This window comes from Ostrinia nubilalis, chromosome 7, assembly GCF_963855985.1.
Source record: "Ostrinia nubilalis chromosome 7, ilOstNubi1.1, whole genome shotgun sequence".
NCBI classification, from domain to species: Eukaryota; Metazoa; Arthropoda; class Insecta; order Lepidoptera; family Crambidae; genus Ostrinia; species Ostrinia nubilalis.
The window spans coordinates 3,256,147-3,274,446 of NC_087094.1; the positions used below are offsets into that span (position 1 = coordinate 3,256,147).

An 18,300-nucleotide genomic window follows, 5' to 3' on the forward strand; every position below is an offset into this window, starting at 1 on the left:
TGCATGTAAACGTTATTAAAATTTCTTAGCCAATAGAGTCGCTTCTCAAACTAAATTTTAAATAAACAACTTGAAAAAATCGAAATGCCTAAGGCGGGACATGCATGTACATTATTTAAGGTCACTTTTAGGTTATGGGAGAAAACAAACAAATAGATTATGAGTGTTTGTTTACCTATTTTGTTTTCATTTATCAGATTGAAAAGTAAAAGTTCCAAAATGGATAAGATTGTAATGAAATCCATAGTTAAGTTGTTTTTGAAATCAAAGCACATTCTAAATTACTGGAAAATTTCTACCATTGAGAACTTCTAACGACCAATTTTAACGTAGCATATTATTCTTTGATTAGTGCCATTAGAAATGCCCTCTTATGACCGTGAGGGCACCTGAAATAAACCTGAAATGAATGGAAAAATCCGCTTTAAATTTAATTACAACAAAATCAAAGGTTAAATTTATTTCGGTAGCAATTATATGGGGCGTTATTATTCGACCCATAATATTTAAGCTGTTTTCCAAATCCCTACTACTAATATTAAAAATGCTAAAGTAACTCAGTCTGTTTGTTACGCTTTCACGCATAAACCATTAAACCGATTTTGATAAAATTTGGTACAAATATAGTTTGAGTTCTGGGAAAGGATATACGATAGTTTTTATCCCGGTTTCTGAAACAGAGACGCACGAGATAAAGTTTTTCTGTGACAGATAAAATTTCACGCGGGCTATGCCGCGGGCAAAAGCTACTAAAGAAAATAAAAATAAAATGATATACCTACCAAAATCATTTTAAGGCTCTATCATTCTGTTCGTCCGGTTATTTGTTTGTTATGTAATCGTATTTACAAAATAATGGGGATACAATAGACAATGTGTTAACGTAGGATTACGTTTTCAGCTTAATTGCGCATGAATGATTACAATTATTTTTGGACAACTACTTAACTGGTACATTGTTGAATTTGTAAATTATTATTTACTAGCGGCCGCCCGCGACTTCGTACGCGTGGATCCCGTTTTACGCCCTTCATCTATCTTACGCGGTTTAGATTTTTTCATACAAATGTTTTTTCCCGCTAACTCCCGTTCCCGTGGAAATTTCGCAATATTCTCTTGTAACTTAGCTTTAAGTTTACTAAGGTACCTGCATGCCAAATTTCAAGCGTCTAACTTAAGCGGTTTAGATTTTTCATACAAAAGGATTTTCCCGCTAATTCCCGGTCCCGTAGGAATTCCTAAGTATACTATAACCTGCCCAGAAGTATGAAGAATAATTGTACCAAGTTTCGTTAAAATCCGTTGAGTAGTTTTTGTTTCTATAAGGAACATACAGACAGACAGACAGACAGACAAAAAATTTACTGATAGCATTTTTGGCATCAGTATCGATCACTAATCACCCCCTGATAGTTATTTTGAAAATATATTTCATGTACAGAATTGACCTCTCTACAGATTTATTATAAGTATAGATTTTACTGTTAATAGTATCTAGTAGCATTTAAGCAGTTGGTTAAAATGGGCCCAATTTGTTTGAAAATATGGGACAAAACAAAAAAGGTTTTTTTACTGACTACCTATGTCATCTCAGATTGTTCTAGTTTGTCCAAAGCAAATCTAGATCCCATTGTTATAGAATGCGATTTATAATTAACGCATCTTACGCAAGAATTGTTAAAATAACTATAGTTTCATTTTGAAACATGAAGTTAACAGGCTACCAATATGAGAAGAACAGTAAGGATGGGTTGCACCATCTTACTTTAACTATAGAAAACGTCAAAAATCTGCCCTACATCATACAAAAACATCGGTCATCATTATAGTTACGGTCAAAGTCAGGTGGTGTAAATCGGCCTTAATAAATACGAACTGAAGATGAACTTGTTCTACAAGTCAGTCAAAGTTAAAGTACAGTACTGGATATCGATAATAATTTTAGTTACAAAATCTTCCTTTACAATTACCTATTGATGAAACTGAGCTGACATTTGTACAGTTGAAACTGACACGGAATCTTACAGATTCAATCCTACCCACCTCCAGGCTTTGTCAAACTAAACCTAGCGTTAGATGTAAATTTCATTAGCATAGATACCTTGGCTCAGAGCCAGAATTTTAATTTAATTAACCATGTTTCCCTTTGAATGGGTAATAGGTATTTCAAATTAATATAGTCGGACACGTTAAAGCCCGGTGTTGGGTAAATATGCGAAATGCAATTAGATTGTCAGGTAGTTTGTCGTTAGTATTGACTTGCGAAATTTAGTTTGCGATATTAATCAATTATATTATCGTATTACCGATTCCCGTATATACCAGTATATTGGGTGAAAACGGTAAGTGATCTCACTCGATTATTTCTAAGCTATAGAAGATATCGAAAAAACTGGTCACTGGTCCTAAAACTGCTCCACAAAATGTATGGAAGCTGGAGACATAGAATTTTCTAATGGAACCAGTTTTTTCTGTAACATTTATTGAAACCGTTTGATAGAGCTCGCGAAGCTCTTTCAGAATCAGTAACCAGTTTTTCGATATCTTGTATGGTTTAGGAATATAATCAAGTGAGATCACTTAATATCGTTTCCACCCTGTATGTACAAAACCAATATTGCTAGAAATAAAACAGTATTGTTTTGAATGTCAATTATCGCTCATTTGCCTAAAAATTGAAAGTTAATGGTTAGTACTAGTTGAATATTAATGATATTATTATAATCTTTTCAACCATTATTTTTAAATTACGCAGTGCAAACTCATTATAAACTCTAAAGATAAAAATTAAAAACCTAAAACCTTTTTTGCGTGATTAGAATTGAAACAAAAAGATAAAAATTTAAACATTAAATTAATTGACCAAAAACGTTAATTAATATCTAAAACAGTTTTAATTAAATGGGCGTAGCCATTTCAGCAGTATAATTAATCATAAACGATCCATTTTGTACTTTAAAATACATTTACAGCCATACATTAAAAGTAAACAGTGCACAACAATATTATGTAATGTGCGAAGTCACTATATCCCATGGGTAAAGCGCGCCCGCATGACTAATAAATTACGAATAATTAATTTTTATTTGTGACACCCGCCTTAATGCCTCGGAAGCGTGACAATTCCGACGTGGAATGGTTTGTTTGTCGCTTTTGTATTGTTATCGTGGGGAAAGACCGAAGGGAAGCTCTTAGGTTTGACCAGGTAATGCAAAAGAGGTTAAAAGTTCATAACCTAAAAATTAGCGTTTGATGTTTTATTACTTAGGTACCTACTGGTTGGTTTTCACACCGGTTTTTGAAACAGGGATGCGCGCGATAATTTTTTTCTGTGTCAGACGAAATTTCACAAAAAGCTAGTTTATTAAAAATTCTTTGTAAAAAACTTATCAAAATTATTTTATTCTCTGTGAGTTTTCAATAAGATAGAAAAATAACTCAAGAAATTCGGGCCGCTTTGTTCTTTACAATATTCACTCGTTATACTTATTGGTTTAAAATAATAAACTGAACGTTAATCAACGTAATTGAACAAAAACTTCAAATCAAATTAAATCAAATTTGCGTGAAAAGTGGTCTTCTTTGTAATAACTGATGATGAAAATACTTAATTTTTCCATAAATTCTGTGAAATTCTTTTTAAGTTAAATTCATAAACAAAAACAGGTTTAATTTAATACAATATTGTTCTCCGGAGGCTTAATCTAACAAAACTTTTTAGCTTCGATCGTCTTACTTATCAAATGGTCAAACTCGCCCTAATAGCTCTGAGGGACTAAAGTTACACTCATTTGCATATATTACCTTTTCCTTTAAAGAACTTCGGCGAAGATGTATTCCTTTTTGCGCCTTTGACTCGCCCCGCTTTTGGGGAGGAAATTTTAATTAAATAAAATCTCCACTTGCAATGGATGAACGTTTATAAATGAATTGAAAAGCAATTAGAGTTAGTACGAAGTGAACGTTTCGTATCCTTTTTGCTTTTCGAAAAGTAAGTAGCTCCCGAGGCTTTAATTTTTGAGCTTTAATTATAGGCTTTTCATGTTTGGTGTAATATGACGTAAGGATCTTTCGCACGAAGACATCCTGTTATTTGCAGGAACCGTTTTTGCAGGATCCTGTTTACTAGTATTCGTGTTCTAATATGAACATTCACACGAATATCCCATTTACAATGTTCAGCATAAAACCGATCCGACCGAATTTGGAAGTCTTTCAAACACAGACTTGTGTGTTCACATGACAGTCTAGTTTTACGGGATACTGTATTACTGGATCCCGTAAAATTGCCGTGAGAAATTACTGGATTGCCTTTATACAGGCTGTCCCAAAATTAGCACGTCACACTGACACCAGTGGTATAAGCTTTAGACGCATCTAACAAGTATTATTACCTAAGTCCATTTTTTAAAATAAGTAATATGAGTCATATTTCATAAGCTTATCAAACTTTTCTATGGAAATGAAAAAATAAAATTGGGCATATCTTAAAACTTATGAAACTTTTCTATGGACATATTAAGCTTGTTCGATGCGTCTTAGACTCAGCTACCTCCAGTGTCAGTGTGACGTGCTAATTTTGGGACACCCTGTATGATTGCAACAGCGGTAATTTATCGTCAAAGATTCATTCAACTTGCAACATAGCATATTTCAACACCAGAAAAGAGCAGCACATTTTATCTTGATTCTCTGGCTGGGTTGCACCATCTTACTTTAACTTTAACAAACGTCAAAAACCTGTCAAACTCGATACTAAAACACCGGTTATCGTTAAAGTTACGGTTACAGTTAAGTGCTGCAACTCAGCCTTAGACAAAAGAGGCAAGCGCGTTTAATTACAGAAATGCATCGTGAATATTCATCTCCTGTGTCGGTAATTGTTCATTTCTAGAAGCACTTTTGAGTTTAAAAATGCTAATGGTTGATCAACGTTAGCAATTCGTGCTGCAATTTTGATGGGGAGGGGCTCTTCCGACAGTATTAGTATTAAATTTAATACTTTATTGCACAAATATGTACAAAAGGTGGCTTTAATGCAAAAAGCATTCTCCGCCAGTCAACCTTTGGGTTATGCAGAAAGCTTTGAGTGCGGTGCAGTTTTAATATTGATACTCATATTAAATGTCTCAAAACAAATCAGTACTCAACATTCAATTAATTCAACAGTTCGAAATGTTATTTTATAGTAAACAATGTTAAGAGCACTTAATTATGATATGGATGAATCGGCAATTATTATAACAGAACTCGTCGTTTACTGCGGGTTTACGTGTTATTTTAATTTTTTTTTTCTAAAATCATACGAATAAAACTCTATTTTAATTGGTTCTGAACAATACCTCTATAAATTGTTGCTTATCTTATGATCAATTTCTTTTATAAATAAACAAATGAACATCGTTTTTATTCCAAACACAAATTCGAATTAAAAAAAGAACATGAAAGTTTATCTCTCAATCCACAGACAATGTCACTGGCCAGTCAGAATGGCGCGTAATAACCGCGAAACTGGAATAAGGAAGGGCAAAGAGGAAGAAATTGGAGAAAGTTGCCGATGCTCCACACTCTATGGTGATTACGGCGTTGTAAAGTTCAAGATAACCGTTCATTTCTGGTAATGTTCGGGCCGAAGTAAAATTTTACATAGATAAAATTGCGCTGTATAGATGTCAGTGGTCTACCCCCGTTTAGGGCTTGGCCAGATTGGGAATCGTTAACAGAAATAGTGTATTTTTACTACTTCAAAATTCTTTAAGAAATTATTTGAAGTACAACGTAGAGTTTAACCCCCTTACTAATAAAAAGTTACACAGTTGTTGAACACTGTTTTAAAATGACATTTCCATACTAAACGTCACTTTAAAACACTGTTCAACGAGCGTGTAAGTTTTATTAGTAAGGGTTAATGTTTTAACGCTTACCTACTAGTTTTAGATAGTAAAGTACTGGTGTATTCATTGAAATTTTTGAGAGAGTTTCAAGTCAATTAAATCACATGTCACAAAATTGACAAAGTCTAGCCCATCTCTACATTCACGAACAAACGTGGTAAATTGAGTGAGTGGTAGCAAAAGTATATATTACACTATGTACATAATGTATATGTATACCAATGTACCGAAGGTAGATTAGTAAAAACATTACCCTCCATCTGGCGACTACGCCACCGGGTAAAAATTTTACGCTTGAGACCATATTTTTGTAACGTTCGAACTCCAATTCGCATACGAATGTGTAAAAAAGTGTATAGGAAATCGTCTAGAATCGAATAAATCATATCTCTTTTGAAAAGGATAGTCTTTAACCAATAGTTAATAGAGTTGTGCTGTATCTCGTGTTAGAGTCCATTAATATCAATCGGATAATAGAAACTCATTACTTACTTCACACTTCGCGCTTCGATTCAAAGCTAATATTGTGTGATTTTAAAATAACGAATGATGGCAACAAGACCCTCAGAAGTTTGCGTGTAGGTGTATGTTCTTTTTATCAAGTCTAAAAATTCAGTTTAAACCCAATATCGTCGTTAAGTTTCATCAATATCTGTTCAATAGCTTTTGCGTGAAAGAAAAACAAACATCCATCCTCACAAACTTTCGCATTAATACTAGTAGGATTTCTAACTAATATACTGTGGAAGGTTACACAACTGTCAAATAAAAGTTGTATCAATGTCGTCTCCCACAAACATACGCAACTAATATCACATGTTTGCTCAAATAAGATTATTTTTTCGTCCAAGTTGCGCGAATATTACTTATCCGACGCTTATAACTTATTATTTGATATATTTCAAATGAAACGAGTCCACTTATAGTTAGAGAAAGTTTACTGGTCACGAGAATTGATTAAGAGAATTCTAGTCTTTCAATGTCCTTCAATGTTTAGATCTAAAGGATTCGCCAAACTAGATGCGATCTGCACTGAAAAAAAAAAAATGCCTAGTTATAACTGTTTACATAATATTTTATTCCTCTTAATCAAAGTAAGTAGTTAGACCTGTAGACCTCCAGTTCGCAAGTCACTTTTTGCGTAGCTAAGCAGGTAAGCAGTGTTTCGAGCTCAGACTTTCGAATATAATATGTAGGAATAAGGGTATCTTCAATGACAAATTATTATTGAACTAGCTTTTCGCCCGCGGCTTCGCCCGCGTGGAATTTTGCCTCTCACAGAAAGAACTTTTTCACGGGCATCTGTTTAAAAAACCGGGATAAAAACTATCCTATGTCCTTTCTCGGGACTCAAACTATCTCTATGTCAAATTTCATCAAAATCATTTCAGTGGTTTAGGCGTGAAAGCAAGACAGACAGAGTTACTTTTGCATTTATAATATTAGTATAGATAGTATAGATTTACGGTTATAACGTTTATTTAAAGTGAAAGACAAACTGTCTATGCAACGAGATAAATTGTGGAGTGTTAGGGTGGGTTGCACCATCTTACTTTAACTTTGACAAACGTCCAATATCTGTCAAACTCCATACAAAAAGCACCGGTTATCGTCATAGTAACGGTCAAAGTTAGGTGGTGCAACTCAGCCTTAGAAACTTTCGATTTCAAGCTGACAGGAGGGCGGCGCAGCGTGAAGTTAGTTGCGATCTTCACTCACCAAACCAAACCATTTTTTGCGTGAGCGATCTGCGGTCAGGTCAAAGTAAACGTAGCTCGCATGATGTATGATCAACATTGTCGATCTCTATACATTTTGTATTGATGCGATCTGACGCAGAAAGCATTCAGTGTAGCGAATCCTTAATGTGTATTTAATAAATGCATGAAAGTACAATTAATTTTGAAAGTCGAAGTTGACTGAACAAAATAATTTTGAAACCTGTGTCGAATTATTTTCAGAATTTTAATTTTTTGAATTTATAGAATTCAGTAAAGCCTGCTGAATTTTAAAATTAATTTTAAAAAGGTTTGACTTATCAACTTCAATTTTAAAACATCGGCTTACAACACATTTAATTTTTTGTGTTGATCAAGTTCCTAGAAATTAACCAACATATTTAAAGCACGCTTAAACAGAAACCTATTCAGAGAAAATCTTTGTTGCTAAAATATTTTAAATGAAAAATAAAAATATAGTTAAGTAGGTTCATATGATCACAAAAAAAACATATAATCACGTAAAAGAAACTGTGTCTTTTGAAGTAAATAAATTATTTATCTTTCTTTCTTTTGTTTAAAAAGAAACCGACTGTACATGTTTACTTGGCAATAATTTAGTGTACGCACAACACGAACGTTCCAAACGAGATTGAAAACTTTTACAAACCTCAATTTGGAGATCCACAAATGGATTACAAAGTAACGTCGCATCCATCAATCTAAGTAATTGCAAAAATTAAATTTCATTAGGCAAATAGGCAGTTTGTGAAACTCTGCGAATTCTCTTTTTAGTGTTGCGGGCTAGTAGTCGATAAAATCGGTAAGATCGACAGCGAGACATTCACGCTATTTAATACGCAAACATTACTATGAGGTCTCACAGTGCGCGTAAACGCACAGGATGACACACAATTGCTGCTTCACTTAAGCAATCATCGTTTGTGAAACAGGCGTCATTGTCAATTAACAGCAAATGATACTGTTTTGTTATTCATCTAAATTCCACATCAACAAATTAATTTAGTTTTTTGATGTCTACTTGATATTAAAAATTTTACATTTCGTACAATGTATTAAGTCTATTACTATTAGTCTATTAGTATAATGTCAAACTTCGTGTAGTCTTGTTAATAATATTTGCAATAAAACCAGATAAAAATGTATTAGGTCTTAATGGCATATGTTTTATTTAATAATTTTCTTCTTAGTCTTTTAAATAAAGTCCGATAACTTATCTGTCATTCACACTGAAAATGGTTCATCACTGGTACATACTGGTATTTAAACATATGCTATTCAGTGTTGCATAAAGAAATACAATCAATTTATTTTTACCATTTAAAAAGTAATTTACCAAGTTAACTATCGATATCTCCTTTCATCGAATATCGATCAGACAGCATTAGTTGACTTTCAAGATTGAAAAAGGGTGAATGTTATACTGCCAACAAGATTAAATGGGTGAAAATTTATTTCGTTCCCGTGATATATGGCGAGTTTCAAAGTAGAGGGTAATTTGGAGATGCTAATCTGTGACTAATGCTGTTAGTTCGATGTTTGTCTTCCATTAAAATAGCAGAATTAACAGGTAAATACGCAGGCAATTTCCGTTGATGGGTTTGTATTTATAGAAATGGAGAGGGTGATAGCAGAGTAAATACAAATGAGTAGGTCATCTTCATAGAAACGCACCGAGCGCGGTTTGTATGTGAGCGCGCGCCAATACGTATGCGGCGCGCACGCACACACTGACAAAATTCAGCGCAACTCACCGCTAATCCACGCTAAATTCTACTATTATATATTATAATAATACTATATTTACTCTGGTGATAGTCAATTTAAATGCGCATCTCAATTTACGCATTATCGTCAAGCGAAATTACTAATGTTCCGTCTCTAAAGAGACTTACGCCCGTATTCACAAACATTACTATGAGGTCTCACAGTACGCGTGGGCACACAGGGTGACACACAAACCAATCACGGAGCTCTATTCAACGCTGGGCTTTCGATTTGCTGCTTCACTTAAGCAAGCATCGTTTATGAATACGGGCGTTATAGATATTTAAAAGTTTTTAAATTAATACTAAGGTATAAATAAAGCTTTTAATAATATACTAAGTTATTACACCTCTCTAGATTTTGAGTTTAATAAACTCAAGTTACAGTGAGTTGTTGTTAATTTTGGCACCTAATTAAATTCCTATTACGTGCTCATAAGTAGGAATTAATTTAATGAGCAGATAAAAGAAAACAAGAATTTTATTTAGCTACGAATTAATTTCACGTCCTGAAATAATTTCAAATCAAAATATTAAAAAATACCAACTTATTTTTTTAGAAATTGCAAACAAATACAGACCAAAAAAAAGCAATCAAACCGTACCTATAGCGTTTATTTTTCAATAGTTTTAAAGCTTAAGACAGCATTGAAATTAAAAACTTACCAAAGCACGAACCACTTAAAAACTCGTCACACACTATCACAGATGCATCCCACCAAAACTCGCCACAAGAACTGCCCGGTTCAGAAGTCGTGCTTAACTCCCTCCCCTCTCAATTAGGACTAATTGTATTGACCTAAGCTAACCCCCCTGATCTAATTCGGTCGTATGATGCATACTCCTCATTACCGATCATTACGTGCGTTTTGAGTGATGCCGGGAGTTCTCGGTTTAAGTTGGATTAATCCACCTTTATTGATTTATTAATCCCTCCTTGTTGATGTAGGTATATGGTTTTGGAACTAGGTTCTTGTGGCTATTAATTTGGTTTAGAATAAAATAGGTACTCTTATGACTATCGAAACTCTATAATATGACTCCCGCGACTTTAAAGGCAAGGCAGTTTATGTTTTCAACCGACTTCAAAAAAGGAGGAGGTTCTCAATTCGACCCGTATGTTTTTTTTTTTTTATATGTTTGTTACGCGATAACTCCGCCAATTATGAACCGATTTGAACAAATCTTTTTTCGGCGTATAGGTAATACCTCAAGGGTGGTCCCATTTAAATTTAATAATAGTAAACACAACCCCCAAGGGTGGAAAATTGGGGATGAACTTTTTTATACGCAATATCTCCGCCGATTATAAATCAATTTGAACGATTATTTTTTTGTTGAATAGGTATTATCAAAAGGGTGGTTTCATGCGAATTTGAAGAAAATATTTCACCCCCAAGGGTGGAAAATTGGGGATGAACTTTTTTATACGCAATATTTTCAATTTTTAGTTTTTTTTGTGTTCACGCATTTGAAGTCGGTTTTATTTTTTTTAAAAGTTAATTATATACAGCTCTCTTTTTGTCCAAACTCTTATTTTAATAGCCCAACACTGGCCTATTTATTGTCCTGAAGCAGTGGTAGGGTTGATATTGGGATGTGTAAAAGTGCTTTTTAAAAGCCTACTTGCATAAATAAATGAGGTTTTATGAGTTTTTTAGTTTTTTTTAATAACGCAGTGACTTTAAATACCTAATTAGCAATTTTTATTTCGTTCGCTGTCAAATGCAGTATATCATGCTTGAATCTTAGCGAGTGTATTCCAATCTTTTAAAACTACAAATTGTTTCTCTTAAGAACATTAATTTTGCTCTTCAAATGTTAAAGTAGTCTTCAATTATAAGTAGTTAAATCAATTATCTCATCACACAGGAAGCTCTGCTTGATTTGGAGGAGATTTTTCTAACCAAGTTGTAGAGCTATAACTATTGCATTGCGTGGATTTGTTAGGCCGGGTTGCACCATCTTACTTCGACTTTGACAAACGTCAAAAATCTGTCAAACTCCATACAAAAAACACCGGTTATCGTCAAAGTTACGGTCAAAGTTAGGTGGTGCTCAGCCTAAAAGTATTTTTAGAAAATATTTACGGAATTTAAAAAATGATGAACTCTAACGTTACTCTAAAACCCTCAAACCGTCCTTATCGCAATCAAATGACGCAAAACACTAAAAGCTCTTGTTGATGTTGACTCAAGTAAAGAGGTCCTTGTTAGTTAGTGACAGAAGAAACTCTACCGAAAAGTCCTTGGCGAGTCAACAAAATCTTCCGGACATTTGCATGTTTAACTGAATTTAAATTCAAAGTTAACTCGAGTATTTCATTAAACTTTCGAAATTTAACCTTAGAAAATAAAAACGAATTGGGGATCTCAGCCCGTCTCGTTCACGATACTAAAAGCAATGTATGTAAATGACTTGAGAACTCCATTCTGTATCCAGGCTAGTCTCGGCCAGGGATGTTATGGATATCCGTAACCGTAACCGAAACTTTCGCATATCCGAAATAAAAAAAAATCCGAAGCCGTAACCGTAACCGATTCAAAAGTTTCGGATAGTTTCGGATGTAGGCAGTTGAAATTTTATTGTTTTTTTGTATAGCATTATTAAAGGCAAAACAGCCTGATTTACCTTTATAATGCCATTTAGTATCAATTTTCATTTTTTTATTACTTTTTATTCGATGTAAAGTGTGCGGCCATGAATGAACCGTGTTGGACAACTATTGCAAATTGCATTCTAAGGCACAGATATCCGTAACCGTAACCGGTATAATATTATTCCTATATACGTAACCGTATCCATAACCGAAACTATATATCCATAACATCCCTAGTCTCGGCGACAGGGCCGGTTTGGTTAGGTTTAGTTGAAGTTGGACGACGAATAAATTATACCATAGAATCAATTCGGTGGCTGTTAGCTTGCGGTCGTAATGTTGTGGGTGCTCGTGTGAGTCAAAGGCCACCGAATGTAAAATTACTTTGCTATATTGGAAATGGTTTGGGATAACATCGAAGTCAGTATTGTGAAGTAGAGCTCTAATTGAGATAAGAAATAATTTAAACAATTTGCTCAAGGAAACAATTAATTGCCCAACACAGAAAAGTAGAGCTGGTAAAGTTGTAGCATATCAGGATCACATTTACGAGAAAAAATCATAATCAAAAATTTACATACGAAAGTTTAAAAAAATACTCAAGTTTTCATATTCATTCCGGGTGAAGCTCGCTTCCACCGTCGGCCTGATCGTCACTTACCATCATACAGGCCAGAAGCTTCCACGTTGTGGATAAAAAAAATGAGTGGTTACTACGTGAACTATCCTGTTGGTAGCCTATTCTACAAAAAGTTGTAGTATTTAACATAAAATATAAGCTAAAAGACGCGTGTAAAATAAAACAAGTGCAATATCTCTTTCAAAGCTGCTCGCGCTAATTGCCTTATTGTGTGCACTATCAGAATTTAATTATTCCAAGATTATGACGCAGAAATGAAGGGTCTTCTGGACGAGCTTAATTAGAAAATTCATTTACTACCAAGTCTTCGGTTACGGCGAAAGCAACTGCATAATGGCACATAATTAAATTACATTGTGCCAAGTTGAAAACTTTGAGCCATTCATTCGAAGTTGTATTATGCAGCTGTTAATAGCTAACTGCACATAAAATGAAACACTACGGTAAGTTTGTTGGAATCGAGTGATTTTAGCTGTGATTTTAATGGATGAATACAATTTATTTTGTAACAGATGTTGCGGCGTTCAACCTCTTTGCACTATTTTGTGCGGCGCGGCGTTTTCGTTTTAATTTTTATAAGGCTTCTTTTGTTTTTCACTCTACCATTTTTCTATTGTACTGAACTGTCATGATTGCAATTTAGTCGTAAAAACCGTAAAAAGTGTTATAATTTAATGGCACCATTATGTTCTACGAAACATAATTTGGTGGCCCATGAGAGGAAGAATCGATGCATTAAGTAGGTAATCGTCTATCAAAATAACCTCAACAACATTAAATATGTTTTCCTTAGCTTTCCTGTTCCATTGGGTATATCTTTTTTAACTACCTACTATTAGAGGCCGGTAGATCTATTCTCATAAATAAAACACTGGATACTTAACTTTCACATTATATTGCCAAAATTTAAATACAATTTCATCACTTAGCACAAAAGCGCGGGGAGTCTTCACCGCGCGTCCCTCTATTCTGACGTTTGATTCTCGTATGACATTGACGTTACGTCAATGTCACTATGACAGTAGCTCATTGGCTATAACAATACCGCTACTGTAACGTTTTAGATTTTCACAATTAACACTAGGTACATACTGGACATAGGTAGATCTCCCAATAGCCTATCAAACTACTGGATCTAATCCTAAACTTTTTTCTTCCAACTCCTACTTTTTTATTTTCAACTTTACCTCGTTGAACACGCTGCGGTAACAAAGATCTAATCTTTAGAAAACTGACTTCAACTAAGTACCATTAGTTCTACGGCAGATATGACCATTGAACTACGCTTGTTCGCTGTCTTACAACTTCATTTCTTGTTCTATCTTATGAGTGCCTTGTATTATAGTTTTCACGATATCTCAGAAACGTTCGGCAATAACTTTAGCCATAAAATCGTGCTCGACTCTGAAATAATAGTCAAATAAAATATGATAGATCCGTCAGGCGGGTGGACCCGCCAGGCGAGTCGGGTACTAATTTGCATGCATCACATGGGACCGAAGCGGGATGTTCTCTTGGGTATTTGTTTGCAGCGGCTGTTATTTTTAGCAATGGGTTAATTACAATCTCTTGTTTGAACGGTTCAACGATATTTTGGGGGTTATAATCAGAAAAGGGAATATGGCGTAATATGATGTACTGTTTTCTACCTATTTGAGCGTAGGTAGATAGCTATTGTCTACAAAGATGGATATTCATGTCCTTCTATTATTCTGAGTGTGGGAACACGGAAAGAAATCAAATCTAAAATTAGACAACTATGACAGATTTTATTCACGTTCAGTAATAGGTATTTAGTTAATACATAATATTGTCTATGATTTGATTGAAATTATTATTCTTAAAGGCTCAAATAGTTAGGTAAAGTACAAACCTGATATTAAAAGCGCTAGACTATATTTTCTCGGTTAGAAAGAACTACGTAGCTTAGTAGGTACTTTTCTTCAGCCACACAGCTTTTCGTCACTCAGTTACTTAACCATTTAACAATCGTTATTTGACTATTTAACATCCCTGAAACATTTACTGAACATTTAGTTTCCTCTCCCAAATTACAATCACCAGTTATGAATTCAACGCTCACCTTTGAAATAAAACATGACGGACGCCGGCGCGGAGTTACCAACTAATTTATATGCATCGTTCGGACTGAGACGCTACTGGGTTGTTTGTTAAAGCCTTTATTTTTAGGTAGTCCGACTAATTTGTACCGTTTGTAATTTTTTGTGATTTGCTTGGGCTTTTTTCTAAAATCTGTTAGCGGATTTTATTCTGCTTTTTTTTTCGTTTTTGATTTTCACTGCCAATGTGTGAGTCGCGTCTTTGTTTTGTGGTATACTTGTATTTTTTTTTTTCACTTAACTAATTTAACTCAATCGGTTGTTGTAATATTGTAATGCGGTATCTTTGGTAAAAGTGCTTCATCTAGATTTTAAGTATCTACAAGTTTCATACTCAAGTTTGATACTTCTCTCAATAAAATGTATAACGACATTGACTTTACTCACATATTTTTTTTTTCTTTTCAGGTAAGTCTTCAAAATATTACAGCGAAATAGTGCCAGCGACCGGCAAGTATTTTCACAATTAATTAATTATCATACATTATACATAAATAAACAAGAATCTGCATTCTTTTATGACATTTTATGAAAATATATCGTTTTTCTTCTTTCCTGTAAAGTTACGAAAATGCATTTTCGCGGTATTGAAGTAAATAAATATCATTGGACATTTTACACTACGCTTCTAGTCCCAAACTAAGCAAAGCTTGTACTATGGGTACTAAACAACGGATATAAACATACCGATGGCTCCTACGTATAAGGGCGAAACTGCCGCTTACGCCTGATGTAGAAAATAAAATGGGATTGTAAAGAAAGAGATGTTTACTTTATGCGGACATTTTATTGACAGCTAAATCACTTGTCAAACAAATAAAAATATAAAATCATTCGTCAATAGACAAACACAAAAAGAGGTTTTGTACAACCCTCCGAAGAATAAAATAAGAGAAAAAACTAATTCTCCGTTTCTAGTTCCAGTGGATAGAGTCGCTGCACCGGTCGCGTCATCACTCCTGTCGCCGTCCGGATTTCCGCAACTCTAGGCCATCCATCAGTACCAGTCATAATCTTTATGACACGGCCTAGAGGCCACAGTGTCCTTTTCTGGCTAGTCTCTATTAGTACTATCTCGCCGGCCTTAATTTGCCGCTGCACAGCCCTCCGACCGCAATGAATCAATAATGCCAAATATTTCATGCGTTGGATTAGGTATTGGAACTTGTCATACTTATCTATTTGCGGGTCTTCGTCGACTCTTTTGAATTGGCCCCAGAAGCCAGTCCAGCTCCTTACGTTTCTGTCAAATTTCTCAGTTGTCTCAGAGTCAAATCTCCTTTTCATCGCCGCTATCCACAAGGTATATCTGTACATCATGGTCGAATAGCTCTTCAATTCGTGGTTCCAATATATCTACTGCCGCAGCTAAGGAATCCACGCCGGGCTCACTCGCTTCCAACATACCATGGATATCATTTATCCTCCTTGTAAATGTAGCCGCTATCCACAAGGTATTTATATACTGTACGTCATGGTCGAATAGCTCTTCAATTCGTGGTTCCAATATATCTACTGCCGCAGCTAAGGAATCCACGCCGGGCTCACTCGCTTCCAACATACCATGGATATCATTTATCCTCCTTGTAAATGTAGCCGCTATCCACAAGGTATTTATATACTGTACGTCATGGTCGAATAGCTCTTAAATTCGTGGTTCCAATATATCTACTGCCGCAGCTAAGGAATCCACGCCGGGCTCACTCGCTTCCAACATACCATGGATATCATTTATCCTCCTTGTAAATGTAGCCGCTATCCACAAGGTATTTATATACTGTACGTCATGGTCGAATAGCTCTTAAATTCGTGGTTCCAATATATCTACTGCCGCAGCTATGGAATCCACGCCGGGCTCACTCGCTTCCAACATACCATGGACATCATGCGTTTATAAATTGTGCGGCAGATCATTTGTCCTCCTTGTAAATAATTTGCGCAACCGTGTGCGCTCCTTTTTTACGGCTTCTAAATTCATTTTTACTTTACAGGGTCGCCAGATGTAGAAAATAAAATGGGATTGTAAAGAAAGAGATGTTTACTTTATGCGGACATTTTATTGACAGCTAAATCACTTGTCAAACAAATAAAAATATAAAATCATTCGTCAATAGACAAACACAAAAAGAGGTTTTGTACACCTTTTTCCAATTATTTAAGCAATGATTTCACTTTGCTCTAATCTATAACATCAGTAAGAAAAAAAATTTTTTTTCCATTAGATACAAAATAAAATTTTAGGCAAATAGGCGTATGTGCAAAACTACGCCACGTATAAAGCCCAATCATACGATTCGTCAATCGATACGAGTAGTTGCTTACATAAACATATATTTTTTATAATCCAATGCTTAAATAAAGCCATGAAAATATTTAGCAAATTGTTTTATTTATAAATTATGACACATTATATAGTTATTTAATTTTTAGCGTTAAGAGTCGCATCTCAAACTAATTTGAAAATATTAAATAACTTGAAAAAATCGAACTGCCTAAGGCATCGTGGGTTCAATTCTCGCCTTAGGCAATTCGATTTTTTCAAGTTATTTATATTTTTTAAAAATATGACACATTATGTTAAAAGACCTAACTAAATCTCGAGCACAGTATATGGGCGTATTTGCGTTAAAACGTAAAACGGTACATTAAACGACTTTTTCTAACTGATTTATTATTGATATAGCACATGATAACAATTAAAATAATTACATGCATAAATAAAGAGAGTAATCGCTTAAAATATTATATTTACGTTGTCATTTAAGTCTCTTTACGTTGAACAATATACATGAAATTATAGAAATATGCCGACGTAAAAGGGCAATGCGTAAAATCTCAAAATATATAAGAAAAATATAAAAATTGATAACAGCAGTAGCAAAAGCATTACAATGTTAAGGCTAAATGTGAAATTTCATTAAATTCGTTTTAGTAGGTCAGAAGATAATTATGACCCAAAAATATGGTTCTGGCCACTAAAATGGCTCTCCTGTAAAATTTACTTTTTTCACTTACGCCAGTATACGTAGGAGCCATCGATATATAAATACTTTTTTTTTTGTAAATACATACATACATGTTAGAAGACATACATACATATTACATAGAAGTATAAAGAACATTACCTATGACGTATATTTTCATTGTCTAGTTATACATAATATGCGAGTACCTATGTGGATACTTTAACCAAATGATATCAAATTAATAATTCAAACGTTCTAACCAAAGCACACTACCTTTCTTCAAACTGTACGCATGACTGATACTTGTACTATCACAATATCTCACCCACGATCTGTCCTGTTTGTCTTCAGCTTGGGAAGCTCTTGTTAAGGGCTGCACACAGTAAATTTGATCAGGTCTGTCCATAGCATGTCCATGTTTACTTTGATAGGTGGAAACGTGTCATAGAGTAGGGAAATACAGAAACTTCGCTCTACCAAAGAGTTTGAATGATAGAAATAATGCTTCGAATTAAATTTACTGACTGAGTATGTAATATACCTTACTCACAAATCGCTCGTTGAACTGATGGCTCT

General features: G+C 34.4%; 1 long non-coding RNA gene across 1 annotated transcript in view; it reads right to left on the reverse strand.

Moving 5' to 3' along the window:
• LOC135073067 (uncharacterized) overlaps positions 1-10,127 on the reverse strand; it is a 110,083-nt gene extending 99,956 nt beyond the window's left edge. The window contains exon 1 of the long non-coding RNA XR_010257576.1: positions 10,066-10,127. This is a non-coding gene — a long non-coding RNA (uncharacterized LOC135073067). The remainder of the gene's footprint in view (positions 1-10,065) is intronic.
• Positions 10,128-18,300: the final 8,173 nt, after the last annotated feature.